Raw genomic sequence first — 7,682 nt, forward strand, 5'->3', positions numbered from 1 at the left:
GTGTAGCCACACTTCTGTGCAGGTCTACGTTTTTTTTTTGGTTTTTCAGACTACTTAGTTAGGTGAGTGACTTTTTCTGATTAATCATTTTGTCTAGTCCTCATTTCTTTAAGGTACAAGCGTTAAAAGGTACAAGTGTTAAAACTTGGGTTTAAGATTTAGAAGTTGGGCTTGAGTTATATTACGAACGGAAATAAACGGGGATCGGGATCAGAACGTTTTGCACATAAAAAGACATTTGTAAACGTCACATGTGATTTGTTTTTTTCCAGTGTGTCATTATTGCCTAGTAATCTGTCAGTGGTCCTGAGGGTGTTTATTATTTTTTTAAGCTCATTATTTTTTATATTTTATAAGCTTGTTAAATGCCATATGAATGTCAGTTCCAGTGCTCTGTCAATAGATATACGACTTCATTGAGAGACTGGGGTTGGCTATAATACCTATGGCACTTACTAAAGATAGTAGTAATATTGTATTATAATATACAGTATTTAATGCCATAATTTTGTCTAGGACAACAAACGAGGCAAAAGAAGATGCAGCAAAAACCCAATGATAATTTCAAATATATTTACATTTTAAATGTTCAATATCCCTCATCTGACATGCGCTCAAGCTAATCAAAATAGGCTGCCGTGTGTTGCAGCGTAATACAAGAGCAACTCCCACTATGATTTAAAACTGGCATTTTGCTTTCCTGTGTTCATAAATGTATGACATAATTTATTCATTTAGCATCATAAGGTCCAAAAAACATTCCATCCACTTTGGCCAAAAGACTTATTAGACCTCTCACAGTGATTTACCTCTGCAATAATTCAGAATGCTGAACAAATCAAAAGGTAGGACGACAATAAATCAAGTCCAGCATTTCCTTCTATGTCCTCCTTCTATGGTATCAGAAACGAAATGAATACTCAGATTTTATCAATGAAATTCAATTCCGACACAATCATGTATCCTCACTCCACTCCCGTCCTCCCATGCTTCCATGTTGTAATAAATGAATTATGTGAAGTATTATCTTGATATAGGAAAAACATTTTCAATTGTGAGATTTCTATATGATAATGATTAGTATGTAAAAAAAATTGATTCAGTATAGTGTTCTAATATTGATCCTGAATTTGAAAACCCTTCGTGAATTAGAGGATTTCCCGCCCAATATATGTATATTTGTCTGTTTGTCCACCTATCTGTCACTGAGATATCTGTCAAACCTACAGCAGGTAATTTTACTCATTACTGCGTTCTCTGATTAAAATTGCTAATAAGTGAGATCCAGTAGTATACTCGTAGGCTTAAATGAAAACCTGTATCCAAATGGCTCTCTATTTCACATGGTTGGAGCTGACTTATGTACTTTTTTGGCGTAATCTTTAAAAACGATATCTTTACTAAGAAATAAAGAAAAATTGTCACGTGGCTGTTGTCATGGTTGACATACTAATGCTAATGGTCATTGTAGCTGTTAGTTACAATGCTTTACAGCTACAATGTGGGCAGCAGCTGTCACCTCAAACTCATTTCCTATTAAAGATAATTGAATGTAATGTGAGCGCAACCCCCTGAGTCTTCCTTATTCATAAGCTTTATAGCATGATAGCATTAGGATTGTCCAGCTAATAGGATGCAAACTTAGCTTTGATCAGACATAATGGTGCAGCTAGTTGGTGTCAACTGGCTCATGTAGGAAAATGTATCTATTGACAGTGTGGAGAGTACATAGTCAAGGTTACAGTGTTTTCTCATTGATCACGCTGACAATGTAACTTTTGTCCCAAAACTCGCATTTATCCTTTGTCATCATCATGATAGGTTTTTTCATTTCTAGACACATTCTGTGGCTTTCTGCATTCAGTTTATCAGAAGAACCAAGGGATATAGGGAAATAAGGATAAGGAAATTGTGTTTCTATTGTCTCTTCCTTCTCAAATCCCTCTATCACTGTTCTGGCTGGGGGTGGAGCTAAGCCACTGATAGGCAAATAATCAGGACTGCTTTCAGGGGGATTTTGGCAGGGTCTTGGGGGATTGAGGACGCCACACTGGGAGGCCCAGAACCTTTGGGATTACTGAGCTCACCCTCGTCCTTGCCAGCTCCCATAGGACAGGTCACCCCGCTGTCCTGGACTCAACTTGTGCCAACATGCACACGGAAAGCTAAATGTGACCATTTCTTGTGGGATTTGATTAAAAATGCTTCTGCTCTGAAGAGTAAATTGTGTCTCTGGTCTTTAATGCACCACCACTTCAAGAGCTTGTTAATTACCAATTCATTATTTGTTTTACAACATATCATTAACAACTGAGCTGACTGCTGTGCTTCTATTACTGAGGTCTGTATAAAGTGTGGACTCAAATGCTTACATGCCTGCATGTACTCACTCATTTACAGAATGCACACATGGATCATGTCACAGCCATACTCCTCATTATTTCCTTGCTAAATTGGTACACGTCTCCCCGACCATACCGTTTTCTTTTACCTTGCAGTAGAAATGTCCAACATGATCACATGACAGCAGGTTATGAACACATTCTTTGCATTGCTGTCACTCCTCTGTGTTGATGACACCTAACAGTGTTGGAATGCTTTCTGGAATACTTGTATGTTATGTAAATAGTATTATGTAGTCTTGGATTACCTTGCAGAAGCCATAGATGTGTCAGCATTTGTTTACATGCTGTCACTGTCAGATTTGATTTAGAAAATATTTTTGCCACTTCACTGCATGCAACTGTTACTTGTCTTCCTCAGGAGCATTTCATGGGAATTTTGTTATCTTCATGACCCTCAGCAGGAGGAAGGAATAATCTTACAGGCAATTAACTGGAAGCCAATCATGTCATGTTATCTCTTTTCTTCCACTCTGGCTTCTTTTGGAAAAGAATAGCCTATAAGTAGCAGCTAGAACTAGAGCAGGCCAGACACAACATGGCACAGTTGATGGAGAGCCATGATGGTTACAGCTGGACAAAGAATTCCCTCGCCAGTTCTGAGGCATATAAAATTAATCCTGGCTGTAATCCAGGGAGATGAATTAAAAGAACTAATCTTATGTGTGTGTGTTTGTGTGCATACGCATGTGTGTACATGTGTGTTTCAAAGATTCACTGGGGCTTGACCTAAAGACCTTTCACCCTTTATTTATCTCTGTTGTGTTTGCATCACTCTGAAGGCCACCTATCTATTTCAAACTGAATCAATGTTTTGAGTTAACCTTTTAGTATTAATGAGGCCATTCCAAAGGTGATAAAGGATTTGGTGTATCTGCACCCAAGGTTTGAAAGTAGTAAGAACTGTTTATTCCTGCATGCAAATGAAATATAAAATAATTTGTAACCTTTTAGAAAATATTCTCTGTTTTAATATGTTATAAATCAAATCGATGCGCATCTTCTTTTCTCCTTGTTCGTAGCCACACTACTGACTAGAATGGGAATATATATATATATAGTGCCCAGAGGATGAATCAATCTGACTTTGGTTATACCCTGACTTTTTATCTAGTGCCACCATCACGTTAAAAATTCCACTTATCCAGTGACAAGTAGGCCTATTGTGTGTATTTCCATGATTGATATCTATTTGGTACAGATATTCATGCCTCCCTGTGCGTTCATTGTGATGACTCTTCATTTTTCACCCAGCACCATTAGTAGGACAACAATTGAATTTGTTCAATACTATGGTTTGTGAGAAAATACCTACAAAACTAATGATGTTCACATCAGCCTCACCAAATTTTTGTGTTTAGTGCTGAACATGCTTAACTAATTGGGTGAACATGGTTAGAATAGTCATTGTGAGCATGTTAGCATGCTGACACTAACATTTAGCTGCCTTAGTACCTCACTCAGCTGCTAGAGTGGCTGTAGACTTCCTGTTATTTTCATTTGTGCCTCTTTTATTTTCTATTTGTCCTTTATTTCTCATGTTAAGCACATTGTAACTTATTTTTTAAAAAGCACTATACAAAATTATGTGCTTGCTCAAGAGACACCTTGCATAATGACTGTGCAGTGCTGCTGCTGGTGCTCTGTTGATTGACCAGTTTAACCTCACTGAAACTCAGGCTGTAGGGAAGGTTTCCCTCCTTACAAATGGAACCAGAGGTCAAGGGAAGACACTCCCACCCTCTCATTCACGTTTTCTCCTGCCTCTGCTATTTTTCTCTGTCTCTCTCTCTCTCTCTCTCTCTCTCCTCATTGTGGGTTGTCATGGAAATGAAAGCACAGGGAGGGGTGACTTCTATTATTGAAGCAGTTGTGGGATTGGTAGTGGACTGGGAGTTGGGTGTAGTGAAATGGAGCGATTCATGCACTCATAAACACAGAGTGCGTTGGAGCAGAAGGGAGGTGGAGGGGCTGGGGGGGTGGGGGTGGGGTTGGGGGTTGAGAGAGAGATGAGGAAAAGGAGAATAGAGAGGGGCCCTGGGGGTGAGCGGAGAGAGGAGCCAACTCCACGTGTTTTGGCCCCTGCTTCTAACTGATAGCACGTTTTAGGCCATTACGTCATAGTCTGCCAGGCTCTCTGCTGTTTGAGACATACTGCTGTGGAATCACATTCCTCATGGAAGACAGAGAAATGAGCCCCTGGTAATGCCACCTGTTGTTGGAGAAGGAAAAACAGTTCAGAAAGATCAGTGCAAAAGGTATATATGAGCAGTGATGGGCTGTGTTAACTACTGTCTGTATTATATATGCCATATGGAGAACAGTTTAAAGTAATTTAACTTGAAAACAGACTTGACAAATCCATGAACAAAGACTGTTATGTTTGTTATTGGTTCACCTTGGATACCTCAAATACTTGCTGCTGTTTAGTTGGCAGTTCTGGAGTGGATACACTGTGCCTGATGCCCAGGGTTGAGGAGTAATGAATTACATGTAACGGTGTTACATATTCAGGATACCAAAAAAACGTAACTGTATGCCGTTACAGTGTTTGCACAGCTAACTGAGCAAATAATAGCAGCTAGGTAGCTGTTAACTAACTTTAGCAACAAGTAAAGCTATCCGTCCGTCAGGAAACTGTGAATCACAGAGACATCAAAGAGAAAACTTGAATATATTTTCTCCATATTTCTGATATTTCTCTATCAAATATGATCCAGTTTCACCAAAATCAGCGAAAAGATATGTGTTTTGTGCAGTAATCAGTGAGGCCTAGTCCCAGAAACACTATGCTTCAGCAGCGTCATATTGAGAAATCTTTTCATTAAGTGCAGAATGAGAAATCAACATTTCATCAAGAATATCTAAACACTTTTTTTTTCATTGATGGGCCAGATACTGCTATAGTGCAAAGCATATCATATAAAAACTTTATTTTGATTTCATAGGAATGGAAGATTTTGTATATTTCTCTAAAAATACACTGAGCAGACAACGCATCATTGATACTTCTCTTGTCTTTAGTCAGGTTACATTACTTTTTGTAATGTTACTTTTTGTAATGTTTATTTTGTGGTACTTGGATTATGTTACTGATTAAATTTTTTAACAAGTAATTAGATTACATTTTCAAAGTAATCCTCCCCACCCTGCTGGTGCCAAAGTTTCATTTTGATAAACAGACAAAATACACAGGATCTTAATCTCTGATTTAGAACACTTCACCTTTTGGCAATCTAGTTTTTTACTTGTTTTAATGCTGATTCAAGCGGGAACTTCAGTTTTTACATACAATATTCTGTTTACGTGTCTCTAAACCTATGAAAACAGTCTCCTTTAGCTCTAAAAATCTGAAACTTAACCCTGATGACAGTTGTCATGGTAGCATTAGAGAAACTGTAGGATCCAATGTTTTTGGAGCTTGAGCCATACTAGGGATTAAAAGTCAGGATATCTTTTTTAAAATCTGTCTCTGAGTCCCCCAGCTTTTTGGGTGTACAGTACAGTAGTGGGCTGAGAAATTCCAAATTCAGATTCAAAGCCAGGAATTCACCAATGTATATCTAGCTGAGCGATAAAGTCTTATCATAATGTTTTTTCACGTAGAAATGTATCTAGCCTCAGCCTCAATACAATGCAGCCACAAGTCTCAACATTCAGTACGCTATCTACAGTAAAACACACAAATTACAAGACTCTTGGATGTAACAACACATCAAGACCTCCCAACTGAAGTCAAAATCCCAGCCCACAATGAGATGCAGACTAAATTCAGATGATTCAGACCTAACACTGCTCTTTTCCTGGCTCCCTAGAGAGAAATACAAAGAAACAGGGAACTCTCCCACACTCTATCTCTCCCTACCTCTCTGTCTGTGCTAACACACACATATTTGTCCTGTGTGATGTAGTGCCTGATTAAATCACACTACAGGAAACAAAAGACAACATGGTTGTAAATTATTTGAATCTACAGGCCCCCTACAGGTGTAGGTGACCTTTGACACTGCTGAGTCGAGACAATGATGTAGACACGAAAATTAAGTTGCTTTCCCTAAACCTAGCAAACTGAACCCGCAAGTGTACAAGTAACCTAAACTCTACTGACAACATCAGTGAAATGTTATGTACAAAACTGTTAAGCAATTGCAAATTAACATATTTCAGCAGTAAATCCATCATAGTTAATAAACCTCATATCCACCCTTCCCTGATGCTACCCCAGCCTATTTGCTTACCATTCGCTAAAGGCAGAGATAGTGTATTCAGTAGTCTATAACATAGGCTGGGTCTATATTCTCTGGGGACATTCTGAACATTCCTGCTATTGTTGTTTCATTACCAGGCTGAGGGTTACCCTTGCCATTCAAAGTAACTGACCTCTAGACTCACTGGCGGTGCTGGTGGTGACCATGTTCCTTGGAATATAATGATAGAAGCTCTTTCTTTTGCAAAAGTGGCGATGCAATGTTTTGGTAGGCTGTACAAAGGAGAGATGATTTTTCAGTTCCACCTTTTGAAAGGAGGAGCTTTGAGTGTCTTTCCTCCCATATGGTAAAATTGAGAAATCAAAAAGATGGGTACCACTTTCAACAGCATCTCTGAGATGACAGAAGAAGAATGACTCACAAGAAATTGTGCCTCAGAGTAGACTCTAAAAGAGCTACCTTTATACTATTTACACTCCTGAACACCTAGGTTTCACACAGGTTTTTGTTTAGTTTATACTGTTGGACTGTGCATTCTTCCTAAACTTGATTCCTACTCAGACAGTACTATACTTAGAGTACTGTTGATTGGTCAACAGAATCGTCACTTCTTGTGCGACAAAGGACCCGCCATTTTTAAATGTCCCATTGATTGCGAAAGTTGACTCTAAACACTCCAAGTAACGAAAAAAGGGACGGAATTTAGTGATTTTACTGTTACCTTCCACAACTTTTGCCAATGGAAACGCGAAAATAACCATTCTAATGTATGACAAACTAAACTGAACTGAACTGGACAAGACTATTTGGTGGAAATGTGGCTTTTGGTACTGGTTTTCTTCCTTTTCTTTTGAGTTTATTTTCGTCTGCTTTCCTATTTCTCCAATTGGTTCCCCTTGTTTTTGGCATACTTACTGATGCAATCACGTCCTCTCAGTAGTAATGATTTTTGTTTACTCTCTTATTCCCAGTGTTCTCTGTTAACTGCCTTTTTTCAAGGCATGAACTGCTTACAGCATTCAGAGGCAGCTTAATGAGATGTATGCATTGAGGGGGGGGGGGGGGGGGGGGG

The sequence above is a fragment of the Micropterus dolomieu genome, linkage group LG03, assembly GCF_021292245.1.
Source record: "Micropterus dolomieu isolate WLL.071019.BEF.003 ecotype Adirondacks linkage group LG03, ASM2129224v1, whole genome shotgun sequence".
NCBI classification, from domain to species: domain Eukaryota; kingdom Metazoa; phylum Chordata; class Actinopteri; order Centrarchiformes; family Centrarchidae; genus Micropterus; species Micropterus dolomieu.